The sequence below is a fragment of the Pseudopipra pipra genome, chromosome 1, assembly GCF_036250125.1.
Source record: "Pseudopipra pipra isolate bDixPip1 chromosome 1, bDixPip1.hap1, whole genome shotgun sequence".
NCBI lineage: Eukaryota > Metazoa > Chordata > Aves > Passeriformes > Pipridae > Pseudopipra > Pseudopipra pipra.
This window is the reverse complement of record NC_087549.1, coordinates 122,517,598-122,538,873: the sequence shown is the minus strand read 5'-3', so window position 1 is coordinate 122,538,873 and position 21,276 is coordinate 122,517,598. Positions and strand designations below refer to the sequence as shown.

Here is a 21,276-nt window from a genome sequence, read left to right as displayed (position 1 = left end):
CCTGTCCTTGCCCGCCGCCTCGGGAAGAGCTCCTCCGTGGGAGAGAACCACCCCTACCCGCCTTCCCCCACTCCCCCCGCCCAGCACCGGCATCCTAAAATTAGCGTGTTCCTCTGCGCCTTATTTGAAAAGAAACAACTTGAATGACAAATTAGATACAGGCCGTTAGAAGTGCGCTGGACGGCTTCCACGAACTCTGAATGTCTGTGCTAAATCCTTCAGAAATTGTTACTGCTTGCGAGGATGTAGACGGGATGTGACCTAGCGCACCATTCACGCCGTTTTTATTTACAAAGTGCGATTTAATCCACATTTAGGAGAAAGGGAGGGGTGCGGGAAGAACCCCCGGTTTCCTTACTCAGCCTCATGTGCCCAAAACTGATCAGCTGCTTTTTTATTCCATTCAGAACTCAATGCTTTTCTCAGCTGGAGAGAAAGAGAAACCCTTTTCTTCATGTATACTATTCATACAGCCAGCATTAAAAAACAGCAAAAGCATTTGGAAAAGCAAGCTCGAGTGACATTCCAAAAAGGTAGAGAGGGTATTAACAGATGAGAACTTGTAGTAGCATAACCCAGGAGTAGAGTAGTACCTTGCACTTTGAGTGAAACCTTGTAAGGGTGTGAGAGACACCACAGAGTATCACTTTTATTAAGAACGCTATCCAGTGGAGGCTTCCCAAACCATAGGCACCAGAGTGACCCAACACCGTGAAAGCTGCTTTCAGAGCTGGCCTACTACAGTGGTGAGGGCATCTGTTGCCTCTGCTGCTGACTGACACCATACAGCCTGATGATAGCTTAAGGAGGTGCTGCCTACACAATGAAAACTCAAGCAATGACTTCTTGGTCAGCATCAAGCATGGAAGTCAATGAAAAGCTACAGAAGCAGTTTTAGTTTTCATTATATTGTTTAATGTAGCTCCAAGTTGCTGCTGTATGGGAATTCAGGCATTCCTGGAGGGTATATATCAGCATGCAAACAACTGCAATTTAACAATAGCATATGGCAATTCCTTAGGTTTCAGGTTTTATAAAAGTTTGCTTTTATAAATCCAGGTTTTAGGACAAAATTAGCACTCACTGTCATTTTAAAGAGCACGATTGTTGAACTAAGGGCCCCAAATAGCCTGCAGCAGCAAATCGGTTAAGGAAAAATTAGACATCTGGAATATGTTGATGATACACCTTTCTAGTGATCACATGATATAACAGCACGCTGTTAGATAACAGCATGTTTCCTATGCGTGTGCGGCCTGTTCCAGCTTCCACTGAAACCAAACTTAGACCACCTCTTGATTTAAAAGTAACTGGATGTCTCCCTGAGGATGTACAGTCTCAAAGCTCTGCAACAGAAAGGAAAAAAACAATGTAAAAATAAAATTCTCTTTGAGACCAAAATCTCCATCTTGAGTCCTGCCAAATAGACAATCCCTAGGCAATCCCTGTTTGAGGTTCCTGAAATATTTAGGACCTTTACTGTTCTTGTGTAAAAAACATGGACTAAGCACATCTCTGGGCTATATTAAATTATTTCACTGGAGTTACAGCAGAAAGGAGTTTGATCTTTCTATGGATCTAGGGCTTTGTTTCCTTTCCTTTTTTCTTCCCTTCTGTTGAATAGAAACAATGAATATTGTAGTGCTCTCTTTTCCTGGGCTAAAGAGAAGTTTAAAAAATAAATTAATAACAAGCCTTTTAAGAATACACACAGAGAAATAACGACAGTTCATTAACTGAGATGGCAAAATACAAGGTGGTTGTAAACATCAGGGGAAATGCATGGGCAGAAAGTCTCTGTGTGAATATAGACTGCTGTTTTTCCTTCTAAATAGATCCACCAACACAAACTCATCCGGTTTAGAATCGTAAAAGGAAGGTGGCTAGAGTGTTCCTCAGCACCATGCACTTAACCTTTGATTTGTCCTTGTTCTCTGGGTTTTCTGTTCTGATTGATGGAGCCTCATGAGACTGTAATCTTTTCAGAGCTATTAAGAGGAACTCCATTCGACATAATCCAACAGGTATTTTTTTATTTCAGTTTCCCTTTGATCTATTATAATTCAGAATTAAATTATATGGTCTGAATTAAAACTCTACTAATACGTGTGTCCTTTTAGCTTGCTCTTTCCTGTGGTTCTGTAAAGATAGTTCAAAATAATGTTTCCAGTGGTGCAATGAAAGGGATTGTCTTTTGATTCCCAGCTTGATTTTTTTGTCCTTTAATTATTAGGTGAAAATAATTACTGCAACTCTATTGAACTCAAAGACATGCAATGATGTTTCATGTTTAAGCAAACTTAGTCTCGTGAGTAAGCAAGCTTCCCTACCATGTATATGGACCACAAAGAGAAAGGCTTGTTATGAGACACAAGTAATGACCTGTGGTTTGAGCTGAACAACTGACAAATAAGACTTGTGAAGAGCTTCTACATTTACAGCAGATGGATATATTTATCAGTATCCTTGTGGCTGAGAAGGTGTGAGCTGCAGGAGAGTTCTGCACATTGCAAAGTTATTGGATTCATCTGTCTTTCTCTTCTGATGACTATGCATATATATCTTCAGTCCGGTGCAGGAGTTATCTGTCTTGAAATTCAGAAACATCTTTGTGCACAAAAATAAATCTGTCTTTGGTACCTTTTCTCTTGCTATCAGGCATCCCCATCATGTAATTTCTGTCCTTATGCTAGTACCTTTGATTTTATTCTCAGTCAGTGCTGAGAAGCCTCTATCCCTCTGACAGTGCCTTGACAAACATTGCTGTTGTCCTGTTGCACTTACTGGCTGGTCTTATGGAAGCTACTGGCATTACTTTTCCTGTATCTTTCTTGCTGGTACTTCTAAATGTTGCCTATCTCCCCAGGCTGCCCAGGCCTCTTTTCACATTACCATAGTTACTGGGTTTTCTTCCGTGGTCTGTCTGGCTTCCCAACTAGAATTATCCATGTTAAATTCCCTTTGGAGCCCTTCTGGATACCTCTGAGGTAAAAACATATTATGTCTGTTGCAAAATTCATTAATTGTTCAATACTTCAAGCAGTCTTGACTGTGCCCTTCAATTTGTGTGGTGGTCAGAGCTCTATAGCTGTGGGCGAAAGCAGACCTGCTGTCACAGCACTGTTTACTTTTCTTCCCCTTACAAGCTGCTAAACTGATTGTCATTTACTTATTCAGGTGAGAGTAGAGAGCTGCAACGCTCACGTCTTTCCATGTTGGCAAAGCAGATGTGTGACCAGAAAATGGAAAGGTGAAAAACTGAAAAGGAATGAATATCCTCCAGCCTGGCACTCAGCGAGAGGGTCAATGTACCAAAAAGAAGTTTGCTCTAGCCCAAAATTTACAAAGCTGGAATACAAGGAACTGGACAGCAAACATTAAAAAGATGCACAGATTTACCGTGTCTGCCATGACCATACATAGTGTATACCTGCTGCATAACATGATATACGCAACATGACATGACATGTAACGACATGATAACACAGCTTTACAGCCTCTTTCCACAGCACTGCTGATGCATCTCAGGAGGTGCCAGTGCACACCAGAGAAATAGAGAAGGCATGCAACATATATGGCTTAAAAAAGACCCAAAAGCCAAAAATGCAGTCTCTGCAGAACCTGTCTTTTGTGTGTGCCTGTGTTTGTGCATTATTTGCCACAGTAGGATATGTGGACTTGGAAATCACTAAACTACAAACAGTAATATTAATCACTGCTGCTAGAAGTACTTTCCTTGCTTTTGATTTGAGTTTTATTTGTGTATTTTATTTAGCTCCAGGGAAACTGGGAGATCCCAGTTGTATTCCATCTGGCTCCCGGGCTTACTGCATTTGAGGGCCAACTTCTGAATGTTAAGTGGTCACTGTGTGGGGAATGACCCAACCTAACATCCAGACCTCTAGAAAAACAGAGAATTAAGAATCACTGTTTCTTATTCTTCACACAGATGAGGATATTTTTCCAAGCAGTAACTTTAATACTGCCTTGGAAATGAGAGGCAACCCCAAGGTTTCCAAGAGGAAGTAATTCTGATTTTTAGTTTTTTTTTTAATAGTAGCACCTTCCTTTAAGAAGAAAAGCTAGCAAACTGGCAATTGAATATTCTGGATTTCTCAGTCTTGTGCTGGTTTCATACATACCAGATGCTGTTTTATAACATTTATCCTCCTCCCCCTCATTGGTGACTATTACTCATTTGTCCAAGTGTTCTGGGATTTTAGTATTTGTCTAAAATGCAGTCAGATGGAAAAAAAAATTAGTCCTATTTTTTTCCATGTTACTTAAGGCAGAAAGTATCAGAGTACATGGAGGTTTACTGTATTCAGAAAGCATGTTTACAGATAAGTGATACAGGTCTCTGCAGAATCTGGCATCCAGATGCCATTCAGCTGGCAGAGAGCAATACAGCTATTAGGCAACAGTGTAATTCAGTGCACTGTGGGCCAGATTATCCCTCCCTATTGATGCAGGCCTGGTTCTTGCAATTGCTAGCGAGGGGTTCTATCTGGAGTAGGAGAGACAGAAACCTCCTGTGGAGTGCAAAGAATTAGTGGAGATACTCCACACCCAAGGGTCCTTTGGCTTTCTGGAGTCTGAGATAGATGCAGATGGAAGACTTATCTATCAAGACTTAAAGCAACCAAAGTTTCTGCTTACTTCATTGGGCTCTGGGTGAGGCCCAGGCATACCTCCTGTGTTATTCTTTTTCCTTAACTATTGCACACAGCCTGGAGCACTTCAAATCCAGAGGTTAGGGCTCTGCTCTCCTTTTCTCAGAGGATCTGAACACAGACTCTTTAATCTTTGATTACTGTCATGATTTCTGCGGTGAGAATAGGATCTCAGTTTCTCTTATTAGGACTAGCTTTCCTATTCTTTTCCTTTGAATACACACAACAGGTAAAAACATGGAAACAGTAATGCACAAAAACTGCTGATGTCAAATTACTTCATTCTTTTGGGACCATGAACAAAAAGTAAGAATAAGACACTGAATTTATATCTGGAAGGCCATGGGATAGATGCCTTTGCACTTAACTTCAAAGTAAAAATAAATTATATTGTTCAAACCCTGTAAATTAGACCTACAAAGTATATTTCCTGCCAGCATGAACAAAGTTTTCCATTGTGTGAACCTTAAGGTTGTTAGTACTTCATTTGAGTGCATGTGATACTCAGCAAGTGTCAATAATAGCAGTAATGAGCATGACCCTGACAATGTGTGCATGTCCAGCTGCAAACATTAAACTTGTTAGTGAACAGTTATTCCTGACTGGTGTCAGAATGAAAGAGCAGAGAGTCAACTCTCCTCATACTCACTTGAAAGTTACGCTTCTGGCCTCCAACCAAAGAGCTGTTCCAGAGCCTCCCTGCTCCAGTGATCAGACAGTCTCCCAGTTCTCAGACTGAGCACAGTTACATCCAGTTTGTGCCTATTGATTCTACACACCCTGTTGTGGTTTAACTACAGCCAGAAATCAAGTACCACACAGCCTCTCGCTCACTCCCTCACCAGTGGGACTGGGGAGAGAATCGCAGGGGGAAAAGAAAACTTGTAGGTTGAGATAAAGAAAGCTTAACAGGAGAAACAAAAGCTGTGCATGCAAGCAAAGCAAAACAAGGAATTAAATCACTGCTTCCCATGGGCAGGCAGGTGTTCATCCAACTCAGGAGAGCAGGGCCCCATCACATGTAACGGTTACTTGGGAACATAAACTTCTTTCTCCTTCCACCTCCTTTTTATACTGAGCATGATGTCATATTGTATGGAATATCCCTTTTGGTCAGTTGGAGTCACCTGTTCCATCTGTGCTTTCTCCCAACTTGCCAAGCATTACCAGCCTCCTTGCTTGTGTTACAGTATGAAAGGCAGAGAAAACCTTGGCTCTGTGTAAGCACTGCTCAGCAATAACAAAAATGTTTCTATATAATTGACACTGTTCAGCGCAAATCCAAAAGACAGCCCCAGTCTAGCTACTGTGAAGAAAATTAACTCTACTCTAGCCAAAACCAGCATACACTCCCAGACCTGCACTTCAGTAACAGGTTAATGTAGGAGATCCATCCACTGCCATAGCCATTAGGTGCCTGTACTGAGCTAAGAGTTTCACCAGAGGACAGTAGAAAGCATGCCTGTTGCTGTGGTGAATTAACTACTAATTTTGCAACAGGTTTCCAACAGGAAAACTGTTCATTCTGACTGCCGAGTTGCCGTTATCTGGGGAAAAAACTAAGATAGGTTAGTTCTGTTGATGTACAGTAGTAGCCTCTCCTCCTTCTGTATTGCAGCCATTACTGTCAGGGCCTGAATTTTAAAATGGTTCAGATACATACTAGTAAGCTTACTTCACATTTTCAGGGCTGCCAGCAGACCTTATTTGACAGAATAATACGTCTTCCCAGACATCGTAACCCTGGCTCCACACAAACAAGTCAGTAAGTCCAGACAGATTTTTTTTTTTTTTTTTTGCCAGAGGCCAGCAGTGGTTCCAGGCAGAAGGGACAGCCAAGAAATGAAATCTTCTGCTTTATTTGAAGAAGCATTACTGTTCCAGGCAGCAGCATCAGACCACATCTAGAGCTGTTGAAATCAATGGAAAACTCATTCTTTAAGTTCAATGAGTTGTGTGTCAGATGCCTCACCTAATGGATCAAAATGTTGAGTGGCTGTGATTTGCCTTTGCCTTTCAAGATATTGATGAGAATCCAGGCAGCTGTGGGAAGACAACCTTCTCCATCCCCCACTATTTCTTCATGATAATTGAGGCAAGACTGACCACCCAGTCTATTACTCAATGTATCCTTTCATCCATGCTGTTTTTCTAAGGGTTTACTGCTCAGGAATGGATCTCTGTGGTTAAGGAAGTTTTGAAAATGATAAAGCAATGAGAGCTTTTAATTGAAGTCAGAGGTGATTGCTGAGAAAGAGAAAAACAATAGTATTTATGGCATTAGTGCCACAGTTTGACATGACTGGCTGATAAAGTAAAGTAGAGGAAAAGCGAACTTCCCATACAGCCCATGTTGGGTAAAGCACAAATATAGAGGTTACTAGCAAAAGACATGAAAGGAAGTTTACTCACCTGCAAGCCAGGTATGGCCAGTTCATCATGATCACCTCAAATCCAGTCAGTTGCTGATTAGGCAAGTAGTCACTTAGCACAAATTCAATTAACAGTGCCCTCAACCATGACAGAAATGTGCAGCTGCCTTTCCACTTTTCTGCATCCAGAAGAGGTGTAGGAAAGGGATATCCACACAAGGTTTTAAAGCCAGCCACTTCTAAAATCTCCTTTTGAATACAAATAGACAGAGATTTCTCAGCTGTTAAGATTTTTATTTTAATAAGCTGCTATTTTTAAATGAAATAAAAAAAAAAACCAAACAAATAAAAACAAACCTGTTGAATAGTTCGGCAAATATTATACCAAAAATGTTGAGATCATTGGTCTGTACACACTTGAAGAAACCAAGATTGAACAAATGTATTTTATAATCTTTAAAACCAGAAGGTACTCCATTCACAACTGAAGAAGGAAAATATTTGGCAGAGACACGGAGCTGCTTATATACATTCATTATCCCTCAGGGCTCAGTACTGGGGCCAGTTCTGTTTAATATCTTTATCAATGACTGGACAAGGAGATCAAGCGCACTCTCAGTCAGTTTGCAGATGATACCAAGTTGGGTGGGAGTGTTGATCTGCTGGAGGGTAGGAAGGCTCTGCAGAGGAATCTGGACAGGCTGCATTGATGGGCCAAGGCCACTTGTATGAGATGCAACAGGTTGAATGCCACATCTTCCACCTGGGTCGCAACAGCGCTACAGGCTTGGGAAAGAGCGGAAAAAGACTTGGAAGTGCTGGTTGACAGCAGTTGAACATGAGCCAGTAGTGTGCCCAGGTGGCCATAAAGGCCAACAGCATCCTGGCTTGTATCAGAAATAGCGTGGCCAGCAGGACGAGGGCAGTGATTGTTCCTCTGTACTTGGCACTGAGGAGGCTGCAATTTGAATCCTGTGTTCAGTTTAGGGCCCCTCATGATAACAAAGGCATTGAGGTGCTGGAGAGAAGGGCAATGAAACTAGTGAAGGGTCTGGAGCATAAGTCATATTAGGAGTGGCTGAGTGTAGTGGGTTTCTGTGGCTGGGTTTTGGTAGCGGGGGTGGGGGGGTCAGCTACCGGGGTGACTTTTGTTAGAAGCTGCTAGAAGCTTCCCCTGTCCGGTGGAGCCAATGCCAGCCAGCTCCAGGACAGAGTTCCTGCCACTGGCCAAGGCCAAGCCAATTTGGAGTGATAGTAACACCTCTGTGATAACATATTTGAGAACAGAAAGTTGTTGCGCAGAAAGAATTCCAGCCAGGGAAGAGCAGGGTGAGAACATGGGAACAACAATGCACACACCAAGGTCAGCGCAGAAGGAAGGGGAGGAGGTGCTCCAGGTGCCGGAGCTGAGGCCCTGCAGCCCATGGTGCAGACCATGGTGGGGCAGCTGTGCCCCTGCAGCCCATGGGGGACCATCGGGGTGCAGAGACCCACCTGCAGCCCACGGAGGAGCCCATGCTGGAGCAGGTGGATCCATGAAGGAGGCTGTGACCCTGTGGGAGGCCCAGGATGGAGCAGGGTCCTGCTGGAGACCTGCAACCCGTGGAGAGGGAAGCCCACACTGGAGCAAGTTTATCCCAGGTAGGACTTGTGGCCCCTGTGGGGGACTCATGCCGGTACAGTTCATTCGTGAAGGACTGCACCCCATGGAGGAGTGACCCACGGGACAGCAGTTTGGGAAGAACTGCTGCCTGAGGGATGGACTCATGCTGGAGAGGTCCATCAAGGACTGTCTCTCGTGGGAGGGACCCCATGGGAGCAGGGGGAAGGACTCCTCTCCCTGAGCAGAGGCAGAAACAAGAGCTGACTGCAACCCCCCATTCCCCAGCCCCCTGCAGCACTGGGGGGGAGGAGGGAGAACATGGAAGGAAGGAGGGGTGGAGGGAAGGTGGTTTTAAGACTTTTATTTCTTGTTCTTTGGCTCTTATCCTGTTAGTAATAAATTTAAGTACTATCCCCACTTTGAGTCTGTTTTGCCTGTGAAGGTAATCAGTCACTGACCTCTCCCAGCTGTTATCTCAACTCATGAAGCTGTTTTTTTTCCTCTCCTCTGTCCAGCTGCAGAGGGAGAGGCTTTAGTGGGTACCTGGCATCTGGCCAGGGTCAACCCACTACACTGAGGAAGCTGGGGGTGTTTAGCTTGCAGGAGGCTCAGGTGTGACCTTATCACTCTCTACAAGTGCCTGAAAGGAGGCTGTAGCCAGGTGGTTGTCAGTCTCTTCTCCCAAGTAACATAGTATATAATGAGAAGAAACAACCTCAAGTTCTCCCAGGGAAGATTTAGATTGGATATTGGGAAAAATTTGTCCACCAAAAGGGTGGTGAGGCATTGAAAAAGGCTGCCCAGGGAAGTGGTGGAATCACCATCGTTGGAGGTATTTAAAAAACATGTAGATGTGGCACTTCGGGACATAGTTTATAGGTAGACCTGGCAGAGCTGGATTAATGGTTGATCTTAAAGGTCTTCTCCAACCTACAAATTCTATGATTGTCACAGTTATTAGTATAATGGAATGGCAGGAAATAACTACCTGTGGGGAATTCAGGGTTATCCTTGTTTTTTCAAGTAATAAAGGCAACAGACATGTCCCAGAGACATCTTTGAAAAGATGAAATTAAACATAGCTGGAAGCAAGTGATATAAGAATGTCTAGTGAGAACTAAAATAAGAAGCAGCTGAATTTGAAAAATCCATCCCACAAAATGAAAAATGGCTCTTGAATTAAATGGGTTGTTTATTTGACCTTAGAGAGCTAAGGCAATGTGTTATGGCAAACATTTCTTTGCAAGGAGAAAATGAAAAAACGCAATATTCACTCTTAAAGTGGAACTCATGTTGATTTTAGGAATCATCTGGGTTATAGATTTTTAGCTTCGTATAAGGTAAAGAATTAATGGTGTATTTCTGAGGCAGCTGAAGGACTATTGTAGGCTGGAAGCAGATGGTCATAACCATAGGGGGAGAAAAACAAGCAAATATGCCTCCCATGCACTGGCTTTGATAAGCCAAAATGAAGTCACTTAATAATGGTGGAAAAACCATTTATTTTCCAAGATGTAAATGTTCTTTCAATATTAAAAGGCTAAGGAAGGATGAGAGATGATGTTGATTTAGAGCCTTGAAATGTTGTCAATGAAGTTTTTTTCAAAGAGGCTGTAAAGGAACTTCAGAATCAGAAGTGAAAGGTAAAGTCATATCATGAGTTAAAAACTAGCTGAGAGAGAGACTGTGAAGAGCTAGAATAAATTACTGCCTCTTAAAATGGAAAAAGGTTAATAGCACGATGCCCCAAGGACCCTGATTGGAGCCACTGTTCTGTATATTATTCAGAGTCTGGAAGGATGAATGGTCTGGTAGTAATATTTGCTTGTGATACAGATTATTTGGGTTTGGCACAGTTTGGGAGGATTATGAAGAATACCAGATGGATCTAATAAAGCTACTGTAAATGTCTGGAAGCAATATAATTGTAAATGAAGTATCAACTGCCATGGTTTAACCCCAGCAGCAACTAAGTACCATGCTGCCACTCACACACTCCCCCTCCCCAGTGGGGCATGGAGCAGAACTAGAAAAGGGTAAATGCAATGGTTTGAGCTAATAACAGTTTCATAATTGGAATAAAGTCAAGTATGATACTGATACTACTACTACTAATAGTAATGAAAAGGGAGGTAACAAAAAGAGAGAGAGAAATAAAACTCAAGGACAAAAAAACCCCCTAGTGACTCACAATACAGTTGCTCACCAAGCATAAATGATGCCCATCCCATCCCTGAGTGGTGGTCACTCTTCCCAGCCAATTCCCCCCCAGTTCATATACTCAGCATGATGTTCTGTGGTGTGGAATATCTCTTTGGCCAGTTCGAATCAGCTTTCCTGGCTGTGCTGCTTCCTCCCAGCTTGCTGTGCACTGGCAGAGCATGGAAAATCTCAAGTCCATGGTTTAGAGTAAGTACTACTTAGCAACAACTAAACATCACTGTGTTATCAACGTTATTCTCATACTTAATACAAAATATAGCACTGCACCTATAGCTACTAGGAGAAAAATTAACACTACCCCAGCTGAAATCAGGACACCAACAGACAAAATTCAAGATAAGGCTTGTTGAAAGAAATGTAGGCTGTGGCACACTTGTGTGCAGTGGGCTCTGACTGAACTGCAACATCCAAGGACAGGTCTAAGCACAACTGGCAAGAAGACCATTAGAAAAACGCCAGTAAAACTACCACTGTGGTTGCTGTCATCTCGAGGCTGTTTGCAAATATGATTAGGGCCAGATTCAAAAAAGTGAAGTAGTAACTGAAGCACTTGGAGAAGATGTGTGAGAACCAGTTCGCCTTCCTCCCCGTGAGGGAAGTCTGTATCTCCTGGGGGAATGCCACAGGGCTACCACAGCAGAAGCTATGCCAGAGGGTGTGGGTTGAGGGCTTTCATTTACTTGGAGAAAAAAAGGGAATCCTTGACTTTGGCAGTGATTAAACTATTCCCAGGAAGATGCAATGCTTTAATGACTTTACCTATCTAGTGCGTTTGATTAGTTGCATCCAAAAAATTTGATTCCTTCCAGCTATCCCAGAAAATGCTTTAGACAGGACGTTAGGGGTCCCACGTCATGCTTACTCACTGAAGAAGCAGGAACAGTAAAGTTGGAGGGTTAGACTATATTTTGCTCTGCTTTTATTCTAAGCAAAGTATTTCTCTGAATGGAATATTTGTGTCAAATAAACCAGTGTTTTTCATGGTTTGTTTTGACAAGGAGAATATAGACTGTAGTCTTGATTGTAACCAATTTTTGTTTAAATTGTCCAGTTTAGCTGTCAAATCAATTTGTGGTGCTCAAGATGCAAGTGCATGTTGTCAGCTCAACCGGGACATCTGCTGAGTGTTCAGTAATTGTCAAGAAGTGAGTAAAGTATTAGCATTTGTAAGAAGAAAATGAAAGGTAATAAACAAAACAATGTGATACCATACAGTGTTCTTCTTGTCTTCACTTTGTCAGTTAACAACAGGCTGCATCTGAGCCCTCGAAACTTAAAGGCGTTTTTCAAAGACATCCCACGTTGCTTTCTTGTGTGGCTTTTTTCATTTCTACTCCCTCATTTCATCTACCTCTTTTTTTCTTTTGTTCCTTCACCAGACTACCATGTACCTAAGTTCAGACCCAAACACTCCGTCTACTATTTTTCCTTTATTTCCTCCTCTCACCTCCTCAGGCAGCCGTCCTATCACTTCGGTATATATTCGAGATTGAGAATAACTTGAATTTGAAAAGCATCTTTTTTTTTCTAAAAATCTCTATGCTTTCAATTCTTGAAATCTCCCACTTAAAAGAAAATGATCCAGACATAACCAGCTGACACTTTCACAAATCATCACTGTCATCATAAAAGGTCTCCAGTGGCAATGTGAGTTGTATATTCAGTATCCACTCTGAAAAAGAATAAAAGGAAGGAAAGTAACAGAATGTATTGGGGGAAGAATGCAGTGTGCTGCTCGGGCTTCTGTGAGACCAAGCAGCTCAGGGAGGAGATGCCCAGAAAGGTGACTCTTTCTATTCAGCAAATGTAGGCTGAATGGCAGTGACAGACTTCTGCCTTCAAACTGCCAGCTGAAAAGATCTGAGTCATTCGGGTGAGATTTCTGAATATAAATGGCAAAAAACAACTCAGAGTAAGAAACTTCAAAGGGAAGGAGAAGACAGTATTACATCGGTAGCAGAACTAATGATCTCCTACATATTTGTTTCCCTACGTATTTTTCCTACAAAACTCCACTCAATAACCATGGATTTCCCCTCATCTTTCCCAGTTTACCTACATGTCCCTCAGCTCTCCTACAATATTCTCACCTCACTGCAGATCCTCTAATTACCAGGCAGGGAAGAGGCCAGATGTGCTCTAGCTGAATTCAAGCTCTGCAGCTGGTCCATTAGTAGCACAGGCTAACAGGTCAGCCCATTCTCTCCCAAAAGAACAATGGCTGAGTATTTCCTCCTTTTCCTGCATCACAAAGGAAATAATATGATTTTTTCTACCAAACCACAGGTTTTTTACATAATTTGCAGGAACTTTGCGAATTTGCCAAATATGCCTGAAATCAGTCTGAAGTTCATAGTTAGTAGAACTAAATTGATAGATGGGTGAACAAACAACCTGGGTGAGCAGGCATTGCTTCCATATGAAAACAGACTAAAAATAGTTTTCCATTGTGAACGCCCAACACTCTGGAGCCTCTTTTCACAATGAATAGAATTAAATAATCTCAGCCATTTTAAATGAAGCTGAGATATGTGATCCAGCTGAAATAACTTTGTAAATGGAAATCAGCTCCTAGAAATACAAAAGATGAAAAAGGCAAAAGAATCTCTAATAAAATCTGGGTTGAAGCACTGCAAGTATTGAGCAGGCTTCTGGTAAAATACTATCATCCTGGTCACCAGATTCAGTCATTCTTGTCTTTTTTTAGCTTGTATGAAATAGGCAAGTGAGCTTTAGTTTATATTAATCCATCCAAAACCAAAATAATGACAGTCTCCTCCTAGCTAGCTGGTGTAGAATTAACTAGGTGGCATAGTAACTCTGGTCTCGGTGTGGAGATTTCCACATGGGCTTCTTGTGAGCCAGGTTGATTCTGGAAGCAGTATACCCATGCTCTCGGGTGGATGCTCTCTAGGACTCACTGGGTTGAGCTTATGCTAGTTTGGACAGCCCTGTACTGCAGAGTTATCTACTATTTGCAGGTGCTGATGTCAAGTTTTACCACTGTTTTTATTAACTTTGTTATTGTCTTGTCTAGCTTATCCTAACACCTGCCTGCCCTAGGTAAAAAATGGCTTGAATTGTGAAAGCTACAGGGGACAGATAGTTGTGTGCATGTGTATGGGGGAGAATGTCTGAAGCTGAACTCCTGAACTGTCAAGCTCAGCCTAGAAGCCTCCTGCTTACTAACTCCAACTTGTACAGGCTGGTAGTGAATTTTGGTAACACCTGGACTAAACAAAAGCAGCACGTCCTGAATCCTTCAATTAATGAAGAGACATGAGCCAGAGCCACCAATTACAAGGCTGATCATATGCATGCACTTCAGACTGTTGAAACTAGGGAAAATGGGGTCCTTGAATTTTGGAAAGAATAGCTGGTGACAAAATGAAGGGTTCCCAAAAAGAAGTGGTCTCAGTAAAAAGAAGGTGGCCTGGAAAAAGAAAGGTGGAGATCTTGGCTAGAGGAAAGGTCCTGAAAGTGGAGGAAGATCCTAGAGTCCTGAGGGCTGTGTGTTGCTGAATGCTAGGGGATGGCCTTCCTGGATGAACAGTGATGTTCCTGCTGTGAAGAGAAGTTGAGACATAACACTTGGGGTGGTGGCAAGAATGAGAGAGTGCATGAAATAATTAAGAAGGGTAACAGTTCTAATCTTGTTAGTTGTTAAGTAAACCCCAGTTCCCAGATCCATGGTGCGTTGTCATTTGTTCTGTCTCATCCATGCCACTGCTACTTATTTAAAGCAGTCTGAATTTCCTGGGCTAGAGATGATGTTGGATCATGTGAATTTTATACATTTCTTTGCTGTTGTAATACAAGAGATAAAAAGAACATTGTCATATAATTACCGTTTTCCTCCAAAGATTTCTCAGCTGATACAAAAGCACTCCAAAGCACACCGCCCAGTGGAAAGGAACACTGACACTTTTAACCTTGAAAGTAGACACCCAAACCAGAGTAATGGGATATAAAAGGTAAACACTGGCCTGATTAAAAAATTGCTGGTGTTCTAAAAATGTGTGCATGTAAAAGGCCTTTTCCAGATGTAATAAAAAAACCTTAATATGGAAACTCATCAATACTAAGAAGTCTGTAAACTGTTAAAATGTGTGTAATTAAAATCAATTTATCAGGAATACAACATATTTACAATACAATAGAACTGACTGGTGCCTGGATGAGTCATAGTAATAGTAACTTTTCAAAGAAATTGCCCACAACTAACAGTGACATGTTTTTGAGTGACTAAGCCCAAGTCCTTTTCGTGGTGTGAAGTGAACCACTGGAGATTTGCAATGACATCTCACTGTGTTTTAAACCCATCTAGATTATAAGCACTAGTTTTGTATTAGCAATCTGCTTCTCCTTTCTCCTCTGTCTCCACAATAAACTCTTGACAACTCTTTTTGAAGGTCAGATGAGCATGTTAAGCTGTCCATGTGGATGTAACATTTTTTCACTGTTTTCAACTGTCCTGTAAGCAGAGCTGAGAAAAGTCAGAGGCCTCTAGTTCCTTGATTAGACAGAACCACTTGCTTTGGCAGCTCAATATCTTGTGGTAGCTCAGGGCAGGCATTTTCTTCTGACAGCATTCCAGTGATGTAATCATAAAAGCTGCAAACAATTATCTTCTCAGAATGTTTCTGAAACTTACTAGTGAGGGCAGTAAGACAAACTAGTGAGGACAATGACTGTGACAGAACTCTTGGAAGAAAAAAAGGGTGTCACTACTTTGGCATGTCATTTCCATTACACTTTTTACTGCTAGATCTTCACAATGCTAGACTAGGACAATAATAAATGATGGCCTTCTTATTTTCTGCAGAGTAAACTTGTGGGCTTTTTATGTTTTGCACCATTTTTGCAGACCTGTGCCCACTGTCTGTCTACAAAGAATATAGTTGCAGCATCTTTCATCCTGGTAAAACAAATATCATGCAAAACTTCTGGTTTGCTCTCTGCAACCAGGTTTTCCAGCGGCCATTTGTTCCCTGACAAGGCACAACACTGCCTTTTACAGGTCCTGTAAAGTTCCACAAGGCTTTTCATCAGATCACATACATGATGAATAACATGGATCCTGGAAATCTGGGGGTAATTATCCCAAGCCTTTTCACTTTGTTGTATCCCCCCACTTTCTTGGAGGCTCACAGAAATCTTTTTGCTGTTGCCTTTTGCTTTAGGACTTCAGTAAAACTCAAGTCATATAAGAACATAACACTCAACTGCAAAAGGGTGACACAGTTACCTCGACAGAGGGAACAGCGATCAGATCTATTGCAAATGCTATTGCTGGAAGTAGGTAACAGATCTAGACTTAGTCTTTGTTTGGGACTGACTCTGAGCTAGGCATGCTGCCTAGTGAAAAAATCTCCAGTCACCGAGAAAGTGGCAAAGTACCCTGTTGTGGACTGCTAGTGACTTTTACACAAGCACTGTACAGCAGAATCTGGTTTCTTGCAAAACACCAGCTCTGTCAAGGTCACAGCTTGATAAGTCCTATTCATGTTTGCAGAACACCCACACTAAACACATCAGAAAGCCGAGAGTAGGAGAAGGTGCTAAACACTACACTTTGGGTAAGCTCTGCTTACATGAGCTGGCTCTGTAGTGAATTCTGCCTCTAATTTGTACAGATCGCTGCACTGAGAGAACCACTGTTGACACAAGTGCACACACGGTTCAGAACTGTGGCTCTTCCATTTGCTTACTGCAGTTACTGGGGAACTGTTCCCTAGCTAGGAAACACTATTTTTGTCATGCTAAAATTTCAAGCTGCTGTGGGAGCTGGTGTCTGCATTTCTAGTCATGGTTGATGAGGGAGCTGATACAAAACCAAAGCTATGGCAATTGGGACTAAAGAGGGAAATTACTTATTCCATTAGCAGGAAAGCAAAATAAGCCTGACAAGTTACAAATCCATATTATGTGTCCTGAGCCCTAACCAATATATGTAATCCAACTTCACCTATGTTTCTTGCAGCATTGCCATCACCAGTCTTTGTCTCTCCTAAATTCTCCTCAACTCCAGCTCCACTTACAGTCTCTTGATCTGTTCATGTAACATCCGAAGAGCTACTTATGTATCTTGTTTATAGCCTTTGGGCTTTCTGCTGAGCACAAGTGAGCACAGGGTATGAAGAGCTACAGGCACGGTCACTGGTTAACCAGCTGCTGTCAGAAAGAAACCTCAGCTGAGTTCCCCTTGCTACTCCCTCTTTCCTGCTCCCATCCGGTCACCTGTCAGACCTTCATGTCTTCCAGATCTCTGTTCAGCCATCCCTTTTGCTGAAACTGGCCAGCATGTTCAAAACTCTTTGACAAAGACTTTATTTCCTTAAGATGTGACATCGAAAAATACAAACCAACCTCCTCTTTCTTCCTGTTTCTAAGAAAAACAACCCACTAAGAAGAGTGCGCACACTTAGCATCCTTATTCACCGGACAGTGAGAACTTACAGAAGTGAGAACCTGGTGAAGGACTGAGGTGCATGGCACTCGAAGTAACAGAAAAACTACCAAAAATCTAGGGAAGAAAACTCAGATTGAGCTCTGTATTCCTTTTTAGTCAAGACCAAAGTGTCACTTATGCCCAGAGGTTTATCTGTGATATAAAATGCGAGTGAGACAGCTTTCCTGCTGCCACCCTGGATTCCAGGGGTTGATTGTGGCTCTGCTGCAGCAGCACCACCACTCTGCAGCGGGGGAGGTACGGGGTGACATCCAAAGCATTACTCATGTCCTTCTATATGCAGATAAGTGATGATGGCAGCCCCTGGCAGCTCTCCCTGGCTGCAGCCCCGAAGGCCCATGATGTCTGAGGGGGTCGGCTCTGTGCAAGTTCTCAGACTCTTAAATCTGACTTCTCTCTACCCAGCCTCCCCAGAGCTCCAGATGTTGTCTAAAAGGCCACACACAACTGTATCAGCATTAACAATTATGAGCAAATTCTGGTCTTCCAGTACTCCTGAGGTCTACCTTGGTGTGATCGCTGGCAATACAGGTGAGTGTTGTATCATTCATTGTAGGGAACCTGAGACAGCTACACAAAACAATCTAACAGCTTGGTTGAGCTCCACACAAATACTTTTGCTAATTTCAGGATAAGAGTAGATGTGAAACTCAGCCAAAAGCCGTGAAAATCCTGTGTCGGTCTCAAGCCCAGCATGGAATGGCACATACCTCATTGCTGGTAGAGATCACTAGCCCTACAGTTAGCATCAGGGAGGAGGAAAATGCAGTGAAGTTGATTCATATATATAATATTCCCCATGTAAGTGTGTGGAACTTTAGCCTTTTACCATAACCTAAATTTTAAGAAAAACAACAACTTGTTTTCCAGTTCAATAACAAAAGCATATTTTATATTAGCCTGAGGAATAAGGGAGGGCAGGGTATGATGTAATTGTCTTCTTTGATGCTCCATATTTTGCAAATTCATGATATTTATGTGCTATGTTAAGCCATTTGAAGAGATGCTCTCAGCCAGAAGCAGCAAATAAATGAGAGCGGAAGACTACATTTGGAGAGTCGTAATAGCACATTTTATCAGACTTCTAACTAATAACTAGAGCACAGCTATGATGAGATCTTACAAAGGTGTCATAAGATCTTTTGACTTAAAGAAAAATAGAAAAGACAAGCAAAAATCCCAAGTAAAGATTGATATGAATGACCGGATTTAATGACCTGACTTCCTTAAACAGCAACAAACAAGTAGATAAGGTCTTGTTTCAAGACACATTTCTATCCATAGATTCTTCGCCGGAAGCCAGGCTACAAAGATCTGATTTTCTCCTCTTAGTGGTCATAAAATGTTGGCTGAAGCGGATTTTAGGTGCCTCATTCTTTTTTGAGCACTGACTATGATCTCCTGCAAGATGCCAAGGGGATCCCAACTAATTTACACAAACCAGAAATCTGACTGTGAGAAACTATAAACAGAAGTTAGGGATGACTGGCAGGATGGGAATACAACTTCCAACACCATCTTGAATTTGGAACCTGTATCCTGACTTTTTTTCTAAAGGTATTTTGTCTTTTTTTTTTTTTTTTTTAACAGTACTCCAGAAAAGAAGAAGCTATGCTAGCAAGAAGGGGGAAAAAAATTGCAGAAATTTTTCAATGTTTCTTACTCTCCATTGCTCAGTGGCATAAAGTTACAAACCATAAAATCATTGTATTTCTTGGACATTCAGTTCCTTACAATATGGAGAAATCTCTGAATTTGACTGCTGTATATTAGTAGTCACTTTAGCTATCACAGAGACACTTCCTATTCTGCACAGTTCCTCTGCTGTAACTCCATGCAAGTTATAGCCAAGAGTGTAACTACAGAAATCTAACTTTAGATCATTTGTTTCTGAAGCTGTGCTGCTGCCAGCAGAAATTCACTGAAAGAACAGCTTAAAAGGACATGTTTTTCCTAATACTATGTATTTTTATAATTTTATTGCTCATTGCCAAATGCAAGAGTTCAAGCTATTGTAGCTCTAGCAAGCTAATGGAGATGAGCCAATTTTTACCACTCAGAATCCTGGCTTTATTTCTACATTCCTGTCCACCCACTTGTTCTGTATTGTTCCATAAAACCACCTCATGCCTGATTTGTTTATTTTCAAATGTGTTACATTACTGTCTAATTACAGTGAGAGAGTAGATGGACTTACTATTTCTATGTGAAATATGTGAATTGTAGCATAATCAAAATAATTTTGGAAAAATTATAAGCTTTAAATAAAGAAAACAGTGAATGAAGGAGTAAAACACAACCATGAAGTAGTCCTGACAACTCAGGAGTGTGAGTCAGGTGTTTCAGAAATCTTGAAGATTTGGGGAAATTGGTTTCTGGCACTGTACAGAAAAAAACCCAACCAAATAAAATCCCCTCCAGGCTGCTTGCTAATACACTTGAATGAAATTAATTTCTTTATATAGGTTACAGCATACAAAACTTTGCAATGAGAGTCAAGAGTTGACAGAAGCGATGAGTCAGTGACTTAGGGAACAAAAGAGGATTGGGCACACGTGGGGTAGCAGGTGGGAAGCAGCAGTCCTTTCCTGCAGGACAGTGCAAAAAAGCAAAACAAAAGAAATTTTGAGTCTGTAAGCAAAGAGACACTCGGTAAGTTAAGCCAATTTACCTGACCGTGGAAAATCACTGTGCATTAAAGCCCCAAATGGTTGTCCTCATGTAGGATTAAAGTGGTCTTAATGTGACTAAAGTGGTCCTTGATCCTTGGGGATTTAGTCCTTGATGAAAGAGTGTTCTGAATTGATTTAAAGGCATTTTGTAGGATGAAATCTTTAACACGCCAGTTTCTCCCTTTGTAAGTTATGCCAACTGACTTCATACTTCTCCTTGACTCACTATAATGTTGCTGATTTTCCCCATGAAACACAGCATTACTTTCAAATACAAACACTCAGATTGACAGGACAGAACTAGTCTTGGGCAAATTGCAGCCAAGCACTGTATTGGGAACACTGGAGACTGAATAATTTCATTCAGAGAACAGGTAAAATCAGAGCAAAACCACTAACTTGACTTGTCCTGAGATAAAAATTTCTAGGCCAAATCCTAGATGTAGCCACCCTAGACCAAGAGCACACAAGCTACTGATCCCAGGGTAAACCACATTTACTACATAGGAATCACCCTGTGTTTTAGCTGTGGTAAAAATTTCCATCCAGGGCAGATTTGCCTTAGTTCAAGAGATTGTGTCACATCCTTGAGGGTGGAAAGGAGGGAGTAGGAGGTAGTTAGGATTTTCCAAAGGTATTTCATAGCTCAGGGTTAGTCCCTGCCATGGGCACTTCCCCATCTCGGATACAAAACACACTGTGGTACTTACAGATGAGGAGAATTACACTCCTCCTGATTTCCCCCTACAAATCCATCTCTGCAAGGCCTAAGAAGATAAACCCAGAGGAAGGCAGGATATACTGATCTCCAGGGCATATCCAGCTTTCAGCCTTCTGCACTCAGCTTCAAGATGGGATGTCAGCACCAAATGCGTCAGCTTGTGCAGAGCAGCACCCGTCTGCTAGAGCCTGGACATGGCTCAGGTTAATTTTACACAGCCCCAGCAGCTGTTCCAGGCTAGTGGCTTCTTATGAACAGCCAACAAATTAAAATTGACATAATTAAAGGAGGAAAATCTCAATCCAGTCTCAGCTCCCAAGGACACTGGCAGCAGGGAGAATATGTGGATAATTCTTGACACTTGCACACCTGTTTTACTCTTGTTTTAAAATCTTCCATTGAGAAAGACACAAAAGCATTTATTTTCTAATGAGGAAAGCCAAAACTCTGAGACTGATAGAAACCATACAGATCGCATCAGGCTTTGAATCTTTTGACATGCTTACCTAACCTTGTAACACGCACTTACTTGCAGTTTGG

At 41.8% G+C, this 21,276-nt stretch overlaps 1 long non-coding RNA gene across 1 annotated transcript; it reads right to left on the bottom strand.

Annotated features, from left to right (window-relative positions):
- Positions 1-624: 624 nt before the first annotated feature.
- Positions 625-20,668, bottom strand: LOC135424008 (uncharacterized). The gene is made up of 2 exons (XR_010435055.1): positions 12,962-20,668; positions 625-11,550 (listed from the first exon to the last, which is right to left on the bottom strand). It is a non-coding gene; the product is annotated as an uncharacterized LOC135424008 (long non-coding RNA).
- Positions 20,669-21,276: the final 608 nt, after the last annotated feature.